Source organism: Giraffa tippelskirchi, chromosome 6, assembly GCF_054371585.1.
Source record: "Giraffa tippelskirchi isolate mGirTip1 chromosome 6, T2T-mGirTip1v1.2.pri, whole genome shotgun sequence".
NCBI classification, from domain to species: Eukaryota; Metazoa; Chordata; class Mammalia; order Artiodactyla; family Giraffidae; genus Giraffa; species Giraffa tippelskirchi.
Genome location: NC_137280.1, coordinates 22264241 through 22286223, shown reverse-complemented (window position 1 = coordinate 22286223; position 21983 = coordinate 22264241). Strand labels below are relative to the sequence as shown.

At 41.1% G+C, this 21983-nt stretch overlaps 1 protein-coding gene across 2 annotated transcripts in view; it reads left to right on the top strand.

The window, feature by feature from the left end:
- The window catches only part of ANGPT1 (angiopoietin 1), a 797336-nt gene extending 785268 nt beyond the window's left edge, over window positions 1–12068 (top strand). For both annotated transcript variants that reach the window (XR_014056677.1, XR_014056676.1), the window contains 2 exons: window positions 5757–6042; window positions 10588–12068. The gene's annotated coding sequence lies outside the window, so the exon portion shown is untranslated. The remainder of the gene's footprint in view (window positions 1–5756; window positions 6043–10587) is intronic.
- The last annotated feature ends 9915 nt before the right edge of the window (window positions 12069–21983 follow it).

The following is a 21983-nucleotide window of genomic DNA, read 5'->3' as shown; positions in this document are numbered from 1 at the left end:
TTATGAAGATCTTATCATTTTTAGCCAAGGCACTGAAAAAGTGGAGGAGATAATTTACCATAGTAATTCTGAATAATCTTATCTACCTCTGAATTTGGGGGGGTTTACAAAGCTACAAAATAAATACAAAACTAATTCAAGATGTTCTGAACCATGGTAAATCAGAATTAAGCAGACCATGTAGCAAAGCTATTTACACAACATAGCATTTTGAGCCATCTGGATCATTTTTAAACTAGATGAACAAAATGAGGAAACACACAGGCAGAAGGACCATGCAACTTGCATGCAACAACTCTCACCTCAACTCTATGTGTGGCTCCAAGGCTAGAAATGACATTAAACCAAAATTTCCATCAGAGAACTGCTTCCACACACAAAATCTTATTTAAAAAAAAATATGTAATATACATTAAAGGAAAATCCAAAGAAACAAAATCAGAATAAAAACCATTGTAATCTTACATAAGTTAACACTGTGAACATTTTGGTGTATTTCCTTCTAAATGTATGTGGGTATATATGTGCATGGGCTTCCCTGGTAGCTGGTAAAGAATCTGCCTGCCATGCAGGAGACCCCAGTTCAATTCCTGGGTCAGGAAGATCCACTGGAGAAGGGATAGGCTACCCACTCCAGTATTCTTGGGCTTCCCTAGTGGCTCAGACAGTAAAGAATCCGACTGCAATGTGGGAGACCTGGGTTCAACCCCTGGATTGGGAAGATCCCCAGAGGAGCACATGGCAACCCACTCCAGTATTCTTGCCTGGAGAATCCCCATGGACAGAGGAGCCTGGTGGGCTAAAGTCCGTGGGGTTGAAAAGAGTCGGACACGACTGAGCAACTAAGCACAGCACAGCAAGTATATGTGTGTATGTATGTTTGGATATACACTAAAATAGAATCATACAGCATAACTTAATTTCCTCACCTAACAACATTTCTAGCCTCACAATAGTCCGATGCATGGATCTACAGAATTATTACTCAGTGCTCTCCTTGAGTATTCAAGTTAGTTCTAATTCTTTCAACAGAAACAGAATTGTGTAGAACCTACCATAATAAAGAGTCTGACTTCATTTTCACTGGTAGACCCCCTGACTGCTTTCAAGTCCCATCCCTCCTCCTCTCCCTCTGGCCCCACACCCAGACAAGCCCAAACAAAATCCTTTAGCAAAGAGGGGAAGTTCAAACCACGCAAACCCAACCCCATCCCAGCCCCAACCCCCAAATACAATAAAAACCAAAGCCACTCGCCCCCTTTGGTTTAAGCCATTCTGGATGATCCCACACTCTGAGTAATAAAGCTTATCTTATCCTCTTGGGGCACATGTGACATCATCCTTCTCAACATCTGAACCAAATCTGAATGAGGGGTTGACCCACCTGCCACAGGGCCACCACGATACAATCGGTGCTGTAAACCGGACCATCTAGCAATTACTACCGCATGTGGGGATTCTTCGTTCTCTTGCATTTGGTTTGCTTACCAGACCATCTGGCCCTGGCAAGCATGTGCTCTGAGCTGCTGTGTGTCAACGAGTGTGGACTTTGAGTTGTGTTGCTGCCCTCTGGCAAGCTTGCATTTTGAGCTGTCCTACACTCTGCTGCATTTGCAGAGTCCCACCAGACTTTACTACTTCACTTCACTTCACCAAGCCTCAGTTATACACACTACCTACTAAGTGACAAAAACTGACTTTCGGGGCCACGGTATAGGAACAGGGCTCCCCTTCATGTGGGCCTGGGTTACGTGTCTTGGCCAAGACACAGATTGAATCAGAACTGAATCTCAATTCTAGCATAATCTGTAACTGACGGTAGGCTTATTCATGTTGCTACTTAGGAACTGGCTCACTCTGAGTGGTCTTCCAACAAAAATTGACTCGAGAATCTATTCAAATTGCTCTTCTGCAGCTGCTCTTATTGGTGCTCCCAGAGACTCTATCACCACTGATGCTTCAGCAAACTCCTCTCTTGCTGCCTACAGTTGCTGTCTTATGCAGGATGGCCACAGTTGCCCGTGGGCTTTCGGTGCAAGAAATGGCCCTCCTCGGTCCCATGCTAAACTCCATTAAAGCAGCAAATCCTGTCCACATACTGAACCCTTCTGAAAACGGAGGCTCTCACAAGTTCTGAGCCTGTGACTCCCCACGCCCAGCTGACGTTATGCCTTGGGTCATGGGGGCAGAAGGCCGAAGCCTCTGTATGGCCACGGAGGCTTCCTTATTAAAATGGAAACTGTGTTTACAGATAGAGCCAAACCTGGACCCTCTGGTACATTCCACCTATAAGAGGAAGCGGCTCTCCCATCCTTATTCCATTTTTAGGTGCAATGGCACCAGAGGCGGTCACTCCTCTTCAGACCCACTAACCACTTGGGAAGTCCACAGGAATCAATTGAGAGAGACCCAGAAGGTGAGTTCATCCACCTTACAGATGGCACGGGTGATGGAGCTCCCCAGAGAGCCACTGCTATCTATCCTCTAACTTGGACATCCTTGATCAAAGGTCCTATAGATAGATCAGCTTCCTGGCCTTATGTTTGCAGAACATGCTGTGTTCTGCAAGTCAACATGAAGCTGTGTTGTGGTCAACTATACAGAATACAATGGGGCTGCCATGTCTAAGGGGCAGGACAAATTACAAGCCCATAGGATTTAAAAAATCTAGTGCTGCTAAGTGTTATGGTTTATTTCAGTGTTTCCATTTTGGAAAGAAGATACCAAATCCCTAAGGGAAGAGGGAGGAGTTGCTGTTACATAAAAATGAAACACACAAAACTAGTAATTCAAGAAGTAAATGTGGAACTTCCCAGGTGGTCCAGTGGTTAAGAATTGGTCTGCCAGTATGATCCCTGGTCTGGGAAGATCCTACATGCCTCAGGACAACTAAGTCCATGCACCACAGCTATTGAGCCTGTGCTCTAGAGCAGGGGAGCTGCAAATACTGAGCCCACATGCTGCCACTACAGAAGTCCATGCCCCCTGGAGACTGTGCTCCGCAACACGAGAAGCCACTGCAATGACAAGCCAGAACTGCAACTAGAGAGCAGCCCCCGCTTGCCTCACCTAGAGAAAGCCCACACTCAGCAATGAAGACTCAGTGCAACCAAAATAAATAAATACATTTTTAAAGGAAAAAAAAAAGAAGATGGCACCAAAGGTCACCATAACTGGCCAACCTGAGCAACTGTCTTAATACTGGAGGATGACTAAGACAATAATCAATCCTCTCTGCACAATTTTACACACTCTTGGCCATTGACAATGATGTATCTGTTCTAATCAATGGCAACAGCAATTCTTCATTCATGGTTGCTCCCAATGGGATTAAAAACTCACAGACACCCAAAATACAAATTAAGGTCACATATGTCTCTACACAGACTGAAGTTATATTATAAGGGCTCACCAAGATGTCCCCTATTCCCTTTGGCATTCCAGACATTCAGCTTCAAAAAAACAGAGACTTTTGTCTTTGTTGTGTTCACTTTGTTTTTGCTTTTTTTCAGTGCTGAATCCGCAGTACCTAGAGTGCTGCCTGGTATATAGTAGATAGTCAGAAAATTATTGAATGAATAAATGAATGAATGAATGATTGAATGTCCAAAATCTTTGACACTGTATATTTTTGTATCCCAGAGACTCTATGCTATTCCCAATGAACAGTCGAGTGTTTTGTTTTTTTTTCAATGTTAGTTTCAGTGACAAGAGAAATTTAAGGAACTATTTAAATAATTTAATTAAGGATCCTCCTTTGGCTTCAATTATTCAGTTATATCAGATAAAATCTCTTTTGGTCCATTTCTTCAGAAATTACAAATTTAAAGAGGACCAGAGCCAGAAAATTTGTAGGAAAAACAATACCTAATCAATGCCTTTTCTAAATCTTTCCAAAGAAAATTTTAGAGTTTTTTAGTCATTTCCTGAGAAGACAAATTCTTTTATACCTTCATAGAGCTGAGAATAGGGTTGTTGTTGTTCAGTCACTAGGTCGTGTCCAACTCTTTGTGACCTCATGAACTGCAGCACACCAGACTTCCCTGTCCTTCACTATCTCCCTGAGTTTGCTCAAACTCATGTCCACTGAGTCAGTGAGCCATCCAACCATCTCATCCTTTGTCACCCTCTTCTCCTCTTGCCCTCAATCTTTCCCAGCATCAGGATCTTTTCCAGTGAGTCCTTTGCATCAGATGGCCAAAGCATTGGAGCTTCAGCTTCAGCAGCAGTCATTCCAATGAATATTCAGTATTGATTGTCCTTTATTGTGCATATCTTTTCATGAAATGTTCCCTTGGTATCTCCAATGTTCTTAAATAGAGTAATTGTTTTACTTTAGAGAAAGTCTAATAATTATACTATTTCAATCCCTGAGGCTAATTTCTTATCAGCTCTCTGAACTGCATGTCATCTGTAATGTTCATCTATTGATTTAGCCCAGGAAAATCTCAATTTATTCAAGATCACTGGATGAGCATTAGTTGATCATAGCTCCTGCTTCGTTTGCTCATTTAGGTGGTATTCTACTAATGCTTTAGAACTAGGAATATAAGTACATATTTGAAGCTATCATACAAATAGTTTTATTTTATAGCATTGCTTTTATATGTCTGTAGGGATTGAAAAGGGAAAGAAGAGCTGATATCTGTCAAGCCTTCCCTCCCTGTCAGCTTGTCACAGAATGGATTGAATAGACAACTCTGAAATCTACTCATGAGGAAAATTTGAGAGGGAGAAAAAATTTTCTCTAGACTTGAAAAAAAAGTTGATTGAAAGCAAAATGTGAATTTCAATCTCATAAACTTAATTCTCTGCCTTCACCAGCCAGCAGATCAAATGAAGTATACACCATGGCCCCTTCTCTGATTTTAGGTCATTGATTTATTAACACAGGTAGAAATTCTACATGGCTCAGTAATTTCTACAGATTTGTTTTTAAAACAAGAAGGTCATCATTTCATTTTGGCAGTAGGACTGAATATCAAGTGAAACACTAATCTCAATCTCAAAGTCCAAACACATAATGTGGAGGGAATTTTATAGAATCAAACTGAGCCCTCAAAGATTTTCATCAAGTATTCTAAGTCCGCAAAGCTGTCTGTGCCTTCCCAAAATATAAATTTTAGTCCATATTCCACTACTGCTATCTCATTCTTTTACTTTATATTATTGGGGTTGGTCAGGGAGAGGAATGCACAAAACAGGAAATAGTTGGGAAGCCAACTCCTCATACCACAAAAAGGAAGATTTTAGTTCAAGTCCATGACCCGAAGATGCAACTGTTTCCTGGAAGCAGGATTGATCAGTGGTGACTGTGAAGAAAGCTTCATTGGGAGAGTCCAACTGAAGGACCAGGCATCTTGGCCATTTATTTACACATGCTCTAGGTTACAGGGAGACTGTGGAGTCAGACAGACATGGATTTGAACTCTAGTCCTACCAATTATGGTCTTCTCAGGTGGCACAACGGTAAAGAATCCATCTGTCAATGAAGGAGACAGAGGAGACATGCATTTGATCCCTGGGCTGGGAAGGTCCCCTGGAGGAGGAAATGGCAACCCACTCCAGTGTTCTTTGCCTGGAGAATCCCATGGACAGAGGAGCCTGGTGGGCTGCACACACACATTCGCCTGCCAATTAATAGCTAGTTTTAATTGCTGCATCATCCGTAAATGGTGTGTGACGTCAGGGACTAGGTCATTAAAAGGCAGACTTTCATCTTGTTCTTTCTTTTTCTTGTATTACTCATTCTGAAGGAAGCCAGCTGCCTTGTCTTGAGCTGCCCTACAGAGAGGTTCATGTGGCAAGAAACCAAGGTCTCCAACTAACAGCTGGTGATAAACTGAAGCTTCCTATCAACACATGATAGAGCTTGCAAGTAAATCCTCCCGCTTCAGACTAGCTCTCAGATGACTGCAGCCCAGGACTCCGTCTTGACTGCAGTGTTATGAGACGTGCCAACACAGAACCACCCTGCTGAGCTGTTCTCAAATTTCCTGACCCACAGAAACTCAGATGACAAATGTCTGTTATTTAAAGCTGGTAAGTTTGGGGGTGTTCTGTTATACAGAAATAGATAAGTATTGCAACTGCATTGGGAGGGAAAGACTAGAAGACCGAAGCTATTTGTAATTAGTAGAGAAATACACTGGTCTCCCAAAGATGAAAGAAATGTTTTTGAGTCTCTTTCAGTTGGATAAGAACTGCTTGTGTACAAGATTTTACAAGCTTCTGCTTGTGGAAAAATACAGATATGCACAAGTGAATGAGTCTAATTCAAAACACTTTGAGTTTCTTTTCCAGTCAAAGTCGCTTTTTATTTTCCATTTCCAGCTTTTTTTGAGAGCCTCTTACATTAACCACAAATATAAGAAGATGATTGGATTTAAAAGCTTGGTATTAAATGTAATTATCTTCTAAATAATATATAACAGTCGTATAAAGGGAATGATTTATGTGTAGCCATAAATCTGTCACAAAAGTAAAAGAGCTAAGTGGTCAACAAACATTATTCATTGGCTCATCCTCTTAACACAAAACATTTATTGACTCCTACTGTGTCTTAACCAACAGGCTAGATACTCCTGGTATGGAGATAAAGCCTGAAACTCAAGTCAGTTAATTTTACAGGATTCTGTGAAGGCCCATCTGAATAGCTCCCTTGCCCATGAAGTCATCCCCCATTATCAAAGGAGGTGATTTCCCTCTTTTGGACTCCTGTATTATTTTGTTTGCCTGACTGCATAGCATGTAACTGCATAGCATATGACCTTTGTCACATTATTATGGCATTTGTCTTATGGGCCCCAACTGAATTATAGATTCCTTGGAGCCCAGGGAAAATGTTTCCTAAATGCTTGAATCTTTCACACCTGTCTTACTAAATGTTTAAGACAGAATAGGAGCTCAGTATTTATAATATTTAACAATTGATGCTGCATTAGCACTATATAGACTTAGCAAATGAACAACAGCAGCAACACAAGACATAAATTTATAAATAATAGGGAGATGGAAGGCAGAGAAAGAGAGTGTGAATATATGCTTGTGTCTTTATATGCCTCTTCCTCTTCCTTCTAAGTTAGAGTTACAGGTGGAAGAGAAAAAAGAAAACTACTTCAGAGGGACTTCTTTGGAGGTCCACTGGCTAAGACTCCATGCTCCCAGGGCAAGGGGACTGGGTTCAGTCCCCGGGCAGGGAACTAAATCCTGTGTGCTACAGCTGAGGTTCCCACATGCCACTGGTGAGAATCTGTGCAGCCAAATAAATATTAAAAAAAAAAAAAAACTCCTTCAAGAAGGATTATTTTGATGTAGCACAGATGAACATATTTTAGCCAAATTCAGAAAGTATAGAGTAGTTAACACCTCTAGATTTGAATTCTAGCCCTTCCACTTAGCATATTATTTCTCTGAAATTTTTATCAACAATAAAAGAAACCTATCTATATAAGGTTGCTAGGAAGAGAAAGAGATGATACCTGTAAAATATTTAGCACAGTTCCTGGCACACAGTAGTGCTTAATAAAATCCTAGGTGGTGGTGTTTCTCACTTATAATACTTTGCAAATTGCATTTAGGGAAATACTAAGTTGAAAACACTCTGGTAAGCCTTCTCTTCATTGCCTTTGGCCTCGTTTTTTTCCTGCCTTCCTCACAGTTACACCTATAAATATCCTTTGATTGAAGATTCCCTGAAACATGGAATCTTTTCATATGGGGCTGATAGCATTAAGTTATTCTCTAATTTGAAGAAGTGGCAAGCCCAGGCTGATTCCTGTTCACTATTCTTTGTTGTTATTTACTCACTAAGTTGTGTCTGACTCTGAGCCCATGGTCTATAGTCCGCCAGGCTCTTCTGTCCATGGGATTTCCCAGGCAGGAATACTGGAGTACTTGCCCTTTCCTTCCCGAGGGGATCATCCTGACCCAAGGACTGAGCCCTCATCTCCTGTGTCTCCTGCATTGGCAGGCAGATTCTTTACCACTGAACCACCAGGGCTTCCTCACTATTCTTTGGTGTCTATTTAACTCCCAGTTCCTGAGTCAACATCCCCAAAATCTTCCCAGATTCATATAATCGCCCTTCTGTTCTCAAGTTCCACTTCTGAAAAAAAATCTCACCTAGCGTTCCAATTTCTTGGCCACACTCCCAATCTCTGAGATTGTCTTCATAACATTCACTGACTCTGAAGGTTTGCTTCTCTTCTTGAATGCTCTATGAAAAGTCATATTTCACTCATCTGTGCTCAGTCCTAGTCCTGCTCTCTCCGTGATGCTGGAACTGCCCACAAGTGAACAGGAATGCCCATTGTTCCCTGATCTCACAGGTGAACAGGATATTTAAATACCCACCATTCCCTAAACAACTAACAGTTAACACAGCAAATGCCAGGCTGAATTTTCGTTTTTACTTTCTTGTGCACCATCTGACATAAGTTGGGAGTTTAGAAAAAACTATTCCAGTAAAATATAGATGAATCAGAAGTCGTTTTTCAGTTTTGTCAATGCAACTTTACCATAAATTATCGGCATATCTCAGAGATATGGCGAGTTCTGTTCCAGACCACCACAATAAAACAAATACCACAGTAAGATGTTCTACTTGAGTTTTCTGGTTTCCTGGTGCAATACAAGTTATGTTTACACTATACTGTGGCCTATTAATGCAATAGCATTAATGCCTCAGAAAAACATACAGTGATTAAATGTACATACATTAATTAAAAGTACTTTGTTGTTAGAAAATGCTAAACTTCATCTGACAACACAGGGTTACCACAAACCTTCAGTTCATTGAAAAACAAAAATATAGTGTCTGCAAAGCTTGATAAAACCAGGTATGGTTATAAATGATTATACTACTCCTAAACTTAACACCTTTTATTAGGCTGCATCTTCTACACAAAAAACTTGTCCTACTTCGGTATAACTATCATTCTCTTTATTATCCCATCTTCCTCCGAGCCCTCTGACTACTCCCTGAAGTATGGTGTTTTGGGGCAGGGTAGGGGAGCAGAGAAATGGTTCTGGTGTTAAGTGGAAATTGTATAGTAACAGGGAAAGGCTGAGTCCAGAATCAGTAATTTAGTTGCACACAGCATTGACTAAAGCTATCTTAGCCATATAATCAGAGAACAAGCTGAGAGAGGTCAGAGAAAGTCCCAACCTCAAAGGGTGATTTTCTGTCCAGTCTCTACAGTCTACAATGCAGATGTCTAGGCCCTCATCTCAACTCTTCAGATTTTGTAACTTTGTAAAAAACGCTAGAAAAGTTTACTGGATTTTGATTTAAAAACAGAGTTAATCTATTCTCAGTATTATAATTATCATTGCACTATACATTGTATGCTCACTAAAGGCCAGGAACTATGTTAAATAAATATATGTTTTACTTGCATTTATACTTACTGAAACCATTTTATATACATGAAAAATGAAAGCCTGCCCAAGACTGTGCAACAACTAAAGGTTAAAGCTGGGATTCAAGTCTTGGGTCTCCAAATTCCAAAAACCTTTCACGTTCTCTATTCTATATTACTTTTCAGTGTACCTGCCTCTTGCTGCTGTTGCAATAAATAAACTCTACTTTTTCTGACTTTTCTTGGTTCAGGCTATTATAAAAGAGTACCATAAACTGGGGGACTTAATAAAAAACCACAAATTTATTTCCCACAGTTCTGGAGTCTGGGAAGCCTAGACTTCGAGGTGATGGCAGATTCACTGTCTGGTGAGAACACACCCCCTTGTTCACAGACAGCCATCTTCTTGCTGTGTCCTCATGTAAGGGAAGGATGTGGGAGTTCTTAGGGTCTCTTTTATAGGAGCACTAATCTCATCATGAGGGCTCCACCTTCATGACCTTTTGGCACCAGGAACCAGTTTCGTGCAAGACAATTTTTCCATGGACTGGGGTAGGGGGAATGGCTTCAGGATGATTCAAAAGCATTACATTTACTGTGCACTTTATCTCTATTATTATTACACTGTGATATATAATAATTATATATATATATAAAATGAAATAACTCATCATAATGCAGAATCAGCAGGAGTCCTGAGCTCAGCCTCCTGCTGTGCAGTCCTAACAGGTCCTAGCAGGTTCCGGTACTGGTCCATGGCCCAGGAGGTTGAGGACCACTGACCTAACCACCTTCCAAATGTTCCACTTCCAAATGCTACCTTATGGAGAATTAGATTTCAAAATATTTTAGGCAGTAGGAGAAGACACAAAATTCAATCTCTAGGCAGGGCATTAAAGTCAAACAATTCAGCATAGGGCTCAGCTCAACTCCAAACGTAGTTGGCAGAGACCTACCAAGACAGGAGACAAAGGCATTATCTCTGCAACTCATTCCCCATGTCATTCTGCAGTCGGGAAACGGGTCCTACGTGAAAAATTACCCCAGAGCTTCCCTCCTGGTAGACTGCTAACATTTCTCCACACTCATGCCATTGTAACAGAGTTCACACAAAACACTGGGTCAAAAGGTTCTGAAGCTCTAACTAAGGTCTGTGGATGTTGTTGTTACTACATCTGTATGTCTATGTTAGGCGTGATAAAGATATGTGTCTTTTCTTTTTCAGCCTAAACTTACATTTGTAAAATCATGACAAACCACCACAAAGAAATGAAATTGAAGGTAGAATTTTCCAGGATCTCCTTCAGAGTTCTGCAGCTTGGATTAGGATATTTGTTTGCTTAAATTAGAAGTCTGTATCTAAGCAGTCACTAAGAAAAGGGGCTCAGCTGCTTCCAGGGTGGCTGTTTTCAGATTTCAAGGACCCTTAAATACATGAAACAGCCTAAGCAGAGAAGAATACATGCCCAGCACCACTCCAACCCACTGAAGGACATCATATGAATTGGAAGGTGATCAGGACTTTTTTTTTCCTACCACTAATGGGATAAATGCATGTGCTGAATTTCCAGGAGAGACGAAAGAATGCGCAGCAGGAGAAACATCTGAACACTCCTGCCCCAAATTTATGCTGCCCTGTCTATTCATCTGCTTCTGAAATGAGTATGTCAAGACAAACAAGCCAGTCTTTCTTGGAAACTGCATCAGCCGCCAGAGCACCATAAGTGGACAGTAGTCCAAGCTGTTCAACTTGACCATGGAACACCTGACCTCTGTCAGTCTCTCTTCCATGAGTGATCACATTTTCTTCATCTGGTAAATCAGAGAACTCTCCTCTATAAAGACGGGATGATGGATTCGTAATCTACTACCTGCCAAGGGATCATCAGTTTCTCTAGGGAAAATATCCAGAAGCTTTATGAATAGTAGTGGACAGAAATGTGCCCTCCTGCTGTTTTCTTTTTTTGGCCAATTGGCAACTACTGAAAGATTAAGGGCATCTGAAAACACTGCTCCAAAGCCTCAGTATTCCAAAAATGTGCAATCATGGCACAGAATATTTCATTTGGTCTTTGGTGGGAATATAAATTCTCTCCCTTATCCTCCTAGAAAAATCCTATGCAGGGTGAATCCTTTGTCTTTAAAAATAGGACACCCCCAAATGCTTCTAAGCCACAAGCAGTAATTTAGGAAGTGTTTTTAGAAACACACAAAAAGGCCAAAGCCACCAATGGCAAAGAAACTTTTTAATAGATTGAGGGTGTTTATTAAACCTCTCATTAGATTCCCACGGGCATAAAATGCCTCTGAAGAATAAGTTGAAGACAGGGGTATGTCCCATGACCACTGGATGACCTCCCCTGCTTTACGGTTTCGACGCTCTGCTCTGTTAGCAAGACACACAATGTGGAAGGATCCTGGCGTTTAAACAGAGGCTGTTTGAACACTCTCTGCATGGGACCCTGGAGCTGCAGACTCCGTGAGACACACGTCCTCACTCAATTCATGTTTAAATCTTGACCTTATTTCTTTCTTTAAGACAGGCTATTTTTAAAGTAGTTTAAGGTTTACAGGAAAATTGAGCAGAAAGTACGGGGATTTCTCATATACCTCTTGCCCTTACACATGCTTAGCCCCTCTAACTGTCTACATTCAGCAACAAAGTGGTACATGTGTTACAAGCAATAAAGCTGCAGCGACACATCATTTCTATCTGAGGTCTACAGATTTATTACAGTTCAATCTTGCTGTTGTTTCATCTATGGGTTTTGACAGAGGCATAATCACATACATCTACCATTTATAACATCACACAGAATGGTTTCACTGCCCTAAAATCTTCTATCATCCCCCCTCAACCCCACCCCTACCTTCCACCCTGATGATCATTGATCTTTTTACTGTCTGCCTAGTTTTGCCTTTTGAAATACATCATATAGTTGGAATCATTCTATATGGAAGCTTTTTTCAGATTGGCTTCTCTTGCCTGGTAATATGCATTTAAGGTTCTTCTAAATCTTTCCATGACTTGATAGCAAATCTCTTTAGTGTGGAGTAACATTTCATGATCTGGATGTACCACAGTTTATTTATCCATTCACTTACTCAGGGAATCTTGGTTGCTTCCAAGTTTCGGAAATTATGTAGAATTCTGCTATAAACATTTGTGTGCAGGTTTTCGTGTGAACATAAGTTTCCAACTCATTTGGATAAATACAAAAGAATACAATTGCTAGAACACATGGTAAGAGTATGTTTTGTAAGAAACCGCCAAACTGTCTTCCAAAGTGGCCCTTATTTATTTTTTTTAACCCAGAAGAAATTGTCTTGGGGCTCCAAATTTCTCACGTTCATGGCACCATCATCTTCACAAGATGCCTCTGAATAGAGGCAGCCTTGGGGCTGGGAAAACTGGGTCTCCTTTCTTACCTCTCAGATCTCTGGGCAGGGCTCCTGGACAAAGATTCTGGCACTGAACAGTACACACTTATCAGGTGTCAAAGTCCTATCCATGGACTTCCCTGGTGGTCCAGCAGTTGAGAATCCACCTTCCAGTGCTGGGGGTGCAGATTTGATCCCTGGTCAGGGAACTTAGTTCCCACATGCCTCGGGGCACCTAAGCCCACATATTGCAACTACTGAGCCCATGCACCGCAACAAAGACCCAACACAGCCAAAAATAAATGTTTTTTTAAAAGACCCTATCCAGAATCCTTCTCACATCTGTTTCCTGTCAGGAGGAGACTGCACCCCAATCACAGTTTAGTCAGTGTAATTTTATTGGCAGCAGTTTTTCCCCAAACGAAAGCCAAACTTAAGGATTACAAATCAGAAAAGTTTTTCAACAATTTGCATGTTGGGCTGTCAGGTTGCTCACCCTTAGTAGTTGGTCATTTTCCATCCAGCTCTAGGATTTTCTCAGCTTGAAAAATACTTTTCATCAGTTAGGTTGAAAGATTTGGAGCAGGAAAAAATCTCTAGCGATTCAAACTTCCACATGTTCAAGAATTCTTAATTGGACTTCCCTGGTGGCCCAGCGATTAGGAATCCGTCTGCCAATGCAGAGGACACGAGTTCAATCCACGGTCCGGGAAGATCTCGCATCCCCCAGGGCAACTAAGCTCAAGTGCTGTAGCAACTGAGCTTGCACGTCTAGAGCCTGGTCTCTGCATCAAGAGAAGGCACTGCAACTAGAGAGTAGCCCCCCTCACCTCAACTAGCGAAAGTCCACAGGCAGCAAAGAAGACCCAGCACAGCCATAAACGAATGACTGAATAAATAAATGAAAAACAGAAGTGAAAGGGGTCTAGTTCTCAGTTACAACAAGGGAAGCCGTGGTCAGGTGGGTCATTGCGCATAACCTTGGGCAGGGCCAGCTCATCCGATGGTGCCACACATGTGGCACCCCACATGAAAAAAAAAAAAAGAATTCTGAACGAGTGAAGGGACAGACAGGGTCACTTTCCACTGCCATCCATGGCACACATCCCTCTCCTAGAGAGATTCAGATACACACACATCCTCTTATGGACCCAGACAGGCCCCGCTTAGACTGTGGGTCTCACAATCAATGACAAAATGATAAATCACTGCCACTCATACCTGCTCAGGATTCTCTTAAGGACACATCCTTGCCAGAAAATATCAACATGTTAATCCCCACAGTCCAAAGAAATACAGGAGTAAACCTGGGACATACATAATAATGAAATACGCGGATCCTAATATCCACAACATAATTGGATGGCCTCTGATTAGCAACTTATAAAACAGGTTCTAACTATGAATGTTGGGATTAGTAAATTTGAAATTCTCTGGCTGGCTTTGAAGAAAATGTAAGGTATGCTTGTATTTGAGGACTACAATCTTGAGAAATTGTTGATGTAAGTATTAAAAAAAAAAAAAATACCTGTGCTGTGAACTGCATTTCTGAATAACAGAAGTGAAAAGAGGTTAATAAGATGCAGAAGAGAGGGTTAGACTGCACAGCATTGGGCGGGGTCCTAACAGCAAACATTCAGCACGGTCACACTAATTATACAAGAGGATTCAGAGATGGATCCTACACAAAGCTCTGAGCAGAGGACAGCAGTCTAGAGCAATAGAGGAAGTCACGATCACAGGCAGATCAGAAGGGACAATGGGAAACAGGGATATTGGAATCCAAAGATTTGTGGATAAAGAGGCTGCTGCACAGCCTTGACTTTCAGAGACAAATGCAGTCAACCTGTAGCAACAGGACAGGGAGGCAGAGAGGGGAATAACTATCCCAACCTCCTCCTCTCCCCTCCTCCCGTAGCCTGCCTCTGTCTCTTCCTGGCAGAAACCTAAAAGACGGAACAAGGGCAGCCTATGATGCAGAAATTAGCCAGAAGGAGCCATTGTCTTAGCTAAGTTTAAATCTACACAAGCTCTGTTTCTTATTAGCCTGATTAAAGCTCTTCTCTTTAATATCCAGCTGCTTAACTAACCTTTTGGTTTAATCACAAAGGAATGTAACTCTTAACAGTAAAGCTTTCGGTGACCACAAACTTTATGCAACATTTGTTACAGGAAATCATATTCATTCACTTAAATAAAAAATGTTTGTCATCAGAAGATAGACTGACACACTTAAGTTATGTATGTGCTCCCCAACATCAACCTTATAATCCATCCAGCCGCCTGTAAATGAACTCATCCTTCTTGTGTTCATGAAATGCATCATAGGGATTTTCTTTTAAGCAGAGAGCATTTTGGCTACCTTCCTTTTATAGCTGTAGAAAGAAAAAGTAATCTCATTTCTTATATATTCATCTAAATATATCACAAATTTACTTTGCATTTTTTAAATAACATAATTCTGTTACTTCTTATTTGGAGAACTTCTCTGTTCTTTGATATTTACTTAAGTCATGGTTAAACTTCTTAGACCTTGAAACATACGGAAAAATTTTGAATTATCAGGATTTTATATAGTAAATTTTCTTTTACTTAAAAATCACCCCCCAAAAAGTGCCTCTGGACCTCTGCAGGATACTCAAAGCAATTACCTGGAATTAGGAAAATAAGAAAATCTTTATGTATGTATATATCTGTCTCTTCAAAACTGATCTGCCTATAGGCAATGTCAATGAAAGGATGGGGTACAGATCTGAAGTGTTCGGTGTCCCCTGTTTTCCTTATGCTTAACTCTGCTGACATACGTAAGTTCTGTAATAACAGGACTATGAAAAATTGACTTAGTAGCACTCCTTCATATGTACTCAATTAAGACAATAATATAGGGATACGTTAAAGTACGTTTGCCTCTGACACAGGCACAACAAAGCAAACAAATTTTATTGGAATCAAACATTTTTATGCTTCCTGTATTAAAATGAAAATTCTATGCAGCTTTCTTTGTAAATTTATATATCCACCAAATATTTTTAAAAAAGAACTTATTCTCCACCTACATAGTATGGCTTAACAAGTAGTTATGGGTCAGTTCTAGAATCTTTTCTTTAAGATCCCACTCTGTGCTTACTGATCCCATTTTCCAAGGTCTTCCTTTCAAATCCAAGCCCTGTATTCCACAGATCTTAGAAGAGATCTGGTGGTGGTGATGTTTATCAATGTGTGTCTGCTAAGTCACCAGGCTCCTCTGTCCATGGGATTCTCCAGGCAAGAATACTGGAGTGGGTTGTCATGCCCTCCAAGGGATCTTCCTGACACAGGGATCCAACTTGCATCTCATGTCTTCTACATTAGCAGGCAGGTTCTTTTACCACTAGCGCCACTAGCAATACATTTGCTCAGAGTCAGATGTTATTGAATCCTTATTTTTCTTCCTCTAACCTCACCTTGACCTGATCCTGTACAACCTGCCCTGACCCTTTCTAGGTAGTCAATGTTAAACACTAGTATGCATCCTTCCTTCCACACCTTTCCCCGTAATCGTAGAATTACACATACACTCACAAACACAAGTACCTAGGTTTGGGGACTATCTTACACAACTGATTTTCACCTTATAGTCTCTACATCTACCATTTCACACTTACACATGGAAATCTCACCAAGAAAGTTGACATAGATGTACTCATTCTTTAGTCACACATACATACTTGATACATTAATGCTAAGTTCAACCTCATCTACTATCACCACTCCCTCATTTTTGTTGGCCTTTGGTCTCTCTTATCCATCCTTCTATTTCCAAACTATCATTTCAAGGGACTTCCCTGGTGGCTCAGAAGTTAAAGCGTCTGCCTACAATGCAGGAGACATGGGTTTGATCCCTGGGTCGGGAAGATCCTCTGGAGAAGGAAATGGCAACCCACTCCAGTACTCTTGCCTGGAAAATCCTATGGACAGAGGAGCGTGGTAGGCTACAGTCCACGGGTTGCAAAGAGTCAGACACGACTGAGCTACTTCACTTCCACTTTTCATCATTTCAAGTGTGTTTCATCAAACTGAATGCATCTGCTTTCCTTTTTTAAGAATCCAATCTCTCAACATCTATCTTTCAATAAGAGAATTTGCCAAGTCATACTGAATGCAACAATTTACATATTTGATTTTACTCCTTACCTCTCACTTGGTTTGTTCATTTATTTTTACTTTGTCTTTGCTTACTCATTCTTTCTGCTTGCTTTTGCTGTTTTGCTAGTTATTCCCTTTTCCCCCCTGTATTTAATTTGAAATTCAGTACTTTTCCACTCTGTCAGTGTTTACCTTCTTTTTTCCAACACTCATAATCAAGCTCTTATTTACCTCTTTTTATACAAAACCAAAATAACAACTATTTCTCCCAACTGAGATGAGCTATTTCCCATTGTTTTCTTTCTCTTCCCTAGGAGACCACTAAAAGGCTTTTCTTTCCCCACTGCTTGGTGCTGAGTTCTGTAGAATGCTTCACCATTCTTTATTCCCCCAACTTCAACACCTAAAGCCTTTTTTAGGTAAACATTTAGTAAACTGCAGCTTCCCTTTCCATATGTCCCTTTTGCTTTAACAATTTGTATTTAGCACTTAAATTATACATTTCTTGTTACAATATCATTATTCATTTGCATACACTTACTGCGATTTGCATACATTTACATCTGCTCTTGCACATATTTGATACTATTTGCGTATATTTACATATGTTTATATATGCATGCTTGCCATTCTTTCTCTTCACCTATATTGAGGTTTCTTTCTTTTTTTTTTTTTTTTTACAGTATGCCCCATTTAGAGTGTGTGCCTGATAGTTTCTCAGAATCCTCACAAATCTACAACTATTTCCTATACCTTAGCAAATGAATTATATCAACATCCTCAGCTTGCAGACCTTTCCTCCCAGTTCAGTTCAGTCACTCAGTTGTGTCTGGCTCTTTGTGACCCCATTCTTCCTCCCAGTAGTCTATAGCAATTACTCTACCATCTTCTTGCCTCCAGAACTCCAGTATCATATTTCTTCCTTTGTAAAAAGTCTTTTTTTTCAATCTGGAAACTTGCAAGATTTTCTCTTTGCATCTTCCACCTTATCAAAGCCTTTCCCTGGTAGCTCAGCTAGTAAAGAATCCACCTGCAAAGCAGGAGACCCCAGTTCGAATCCTGGGTCAGGAATATCCCCTAGAGAGAGGATAGGCTACCTGCTCCAGTATTCTTGGGCTTTTCTAGTGGCTCAGATGGTAAAGAATCTGCCTGCAATTTGGGAGAATCCCGAGTTCGACCCCTGGGTTGGGAAGATCCCCTGGAGGAGGGCATGAAGTAGGTTGTAAAAAGTTTTCTAAGTCTATTCTTCATATTTTCAGCCTTTTTCTATTGTCTTTTACATTTTTCTGAATTTCTTTTAAGACCTTGCTAAACTAAAAAAATTTCCATTTAAAATTATGTTTTACTTAAACCCACCCTCTTTCAGCGTGTTACCACATTCTATTTTCTCCTCCCTATACTTTTTAAATGAGACCAGGTGGCTCAGTGATAAAGAATCTACCTGCCAATGCAGGAGATGCAAGTGACCAGAGGTTGCTCTCTGGGTTGGGAAGATCCCCTGGAGAAGGAAACGGCAACCCGCTCCAGTATTCTTGCCTGGAAAATCTCATGAACAGAGAAGCCTGGAAGACTGGAGTCCATGGGGTCACAAAGAGTCAGACACAACTGAGCACACACACAGGTAGGCATGCAGTGAACTTTTATACATTCACTCACTCTCCAGTACATGTTTGGCGCATCTGGCATAACAGGCAAATTTGGCCTTGGAGTACAGAATGAAGCAGGGCAAAGGCTAATAGAGTTTTGCCAAGAGAATGCACTGGTCACAGCAAACACACTCTTCCAACAACACAAGAGAAGACTCTACACGTGGACATCACCAGATGGTCAACACCGAATTCAGATTGATTATATTCTTTGCAGCCAAAGATGCAGAAGCTCTATACAGTCAGCAAAAAAAAGACCGGGAGCAGACTGTGGCTCAGATCATGAACTCCTTATTGCCAAATTCACACTTAAATTGAAAAAAATAGGGAAAACCACTAGACCACTTAAGTATGACCTAAATCAAATCCCTTATGATTATACAGTGGAAGTGACAAATAGATTTAAGGGACTAGATCTGATAGAGTGCCTGATGAACTATGGACAGAGGTTCGTGACATTGTACAGGAGACAGGGATCAAGACCATCCCCATGGAAAAGAAATGCAAAAAAAGCAAAATGGCTGTCTGAGGAGGCCTTACAAATAGCTGGGAAAAGAAGAGAAGAAAAAGCAAGGGAGAAAAGGAAAGATATTCCTATCTGAATGCAGAGTTCCAAAGAATAGCAAGGGGAGAGAAGAAAGCCTTCCTCAGTGATCAGTGCAAAGAAATAGAGGAAAAAACAGAATGGGAAAGACTAGAGATCTCTTCAAGAAAATTAGAGATACCAAGGGAACATTTCATGCAAAGATGGGCTTGATAAAGGACAGAAATGGTATGGACCTAACAGAAGCAGAAGATATTAAAAAGAGGTGGCAAGAATACACAGAAGAACTGTACAAAAAAGATCTTCACGACCCAGATAATCACGATGGTGTGATCACTCACCTAGAGCCAGACATCCTGGAATGTGAAGTCAAGTGGGCCTTAGAAAGCATCACTACGAACAAAGCTAGTGGAGGTGATGGAATTCAAGTTGAGCTATTTCAAATCCTGAAAGATGATGCTGTGAAAGTGCTGCACTCGATATGCCAGCAAATTTGAAAACTCAGCAGTGACCACAGGACTGGAAAAGGTCAGTTTTCATTCCAATCCCAAAGAAAGGCAATGCCAAAGAATGTTCAAACTACTGCACAATTGCACTCATCTCACACGCTAGTAAAGTAATGCTCAAAATTCTCCAAGCCAGGCTTCAGCAATACATGAACCGTGAACTTCCAGATGTTCAAGCTGGTTTTAGAAAAGGTAGAGGAACCAGAGATCAAATTGCCAATATCCGCTGGATCATCGAAAAAGCAAGAGAGTTCCAGAAAAACTTCTATTTCTGCTTTATTGACTATGCCAAAGCCTTTGACTGTGTGGATCACAATAAACTGTGGAAAATTCTGAAAGAGATGGGAATACCAGACCATCTGACCTGTCTCTTGAGAAACCTGTATGCAGGTTAGGAAGCAACAGTTCGAACTGGACATGGAACAACAGACTGGTTCCAAATAGGAAAAGGAGTACGTCAAGGCTGTATATTGTCACCCTGCTTATTTAACTTATATGCAGAGTACATCATGAGAAACGCTGGGCGGGAAGAAACACAGGCTGGAATCAAGGTTGCCAGGAGAAATATCAATAACCTCAGATATGAGGATGACACCACCCTTATGGCAGAAAGTGAAGAAGAAGTAAAGAGCCTCTTGATGAAGGTGAAAGAGGAGAGTGAAAAAGTTGGCTTAAAGCTCAACATTCAGAAAGCTAAGATCATGGCATCTGGTCCCATCACGTCATGGGAAATAGATGGGGAAACAGTGGAAACAGTGTCAGACTTTATTTTTGGGGGCTCCAAAATCACTGCTGATGGTGATTGCAGCCATGAAATTAAAAGACGCTTACTCCTTGGAAGGAAGGTTATGATCAACCTAGATAGCATATTTAAAAGCAGAGACATTACTTTGCCACTAAAGGTCCGTCTAGTCAAGGCTATGGTTTTTCCAGTGGTCATGTATGGATGTGAGAGTTGGACGGTGAAGAAAGCCGAGCGCCGAAGAATTGATGCTTTCGAACTGTGGTGCTGAAGAAGACTCTTGAGAGCCCCTTGGACTGTAAGGAGATCCACCCAGTCCATCCTAAAGGAAATCAGTCCTGGGTGTTCATTGGAAGGACTGATGTTGAAGCTGAAACTCCAATACTTTGGCCACCTCATGCGAAGAGTTGACTCACTGGAAAAGACCCTAATGCTGGCAATCAGGAGGAGAAGGGGGTGACAGAGGATGAGATGGTTGGATGGCATCACCGACTCGATGGACATGGGTTTGGGTAAACTCCGGGAGTTGGTGATGCACAGGGAGGCCTGGCGTGCTCTGATTCATGGGGTCACAAAGAGTCAGACATGACTGAGTTACTGAACTGAACTGAACTGTGTCATGGGCATTTTTAGATGTTGGGGATGCAATAATACATTTTAAAAAGACAAAAACACTTGCTGTTACTGAACTTGTTTTCATTTGTTCATTTTTAATTCTTTCTTCTACCCGCTGAAATCAGCCCCCCACAACCCCTCTGTCCCTGCCCTGTCCAAGGCTGCTCTAGCAAAGATCAGGAATGAAGTGTAACTCCCAAACCTCAGTGATGTGTGACATTTGACACTTTCTCAATGTCTTCTTGACTGTGATAATGCGACTGTATCTGTGAGAATAACTTTCATTGCAAATAAAGAACTCAACTAAAGTTGGCATAAGCAGTAATTTACAAGGTATTATTATTGGAATTTTCAGTTATGGCAGGTGTCAGGGCTGATTTGATTAGGCAGCTCACCAAGAACTTGGTTTCTTTCCTTGGATTCTGGTTCTCTGATGCCAGTTTCATTCTAGGCCATAACAGTTTCAATTTTTCACATTAATGCTGCTGCTGCTGCTGCTGCTAAGTCGCTTCAGTCGTGCCCGACTCTGTGCGACCCCATAGACGGCAGCCCACCAGGCTCCACCATCCCTGGGATTCAATAGGCCATACCTATTAATCAGAAGGAGGAGCTTGTCTTTCCAGAGCTTTTTTATTTCCCAAAAAAACCTCCTGCAAACATCCCATCATGTCTAATTAAGTTTAATTGGGTCTCTGCCCCTTCCCTAAACTAATTCTTCTCACCCTAGAAATGTTCTGATTGTCTTAGGATTGGGTTATTTGAACCCATCATTGTGGCAGTGGTATAGGATTACTCTGAATAGCTGTATAAACCAGGGCTCACCCCTAGGGCTGAGTTTGAGTCAGCTTTTGAGGACACACATCAGCAGCATAATGGAAAGATGTGTGGATACCCAAACAAAAATCTGGGTACTGTGAGGAAGGGAAAACTGGGGGAACTATTGCTCAGTTGACCATAGACAAATGCCAATCAGTTTCCCCCTAGACCATCAATTAAACTTTGTGGCTTTCTAGAATTTCATCTACAGCAATTTGGGGTATTTTCATCTACTTCTTCATGACT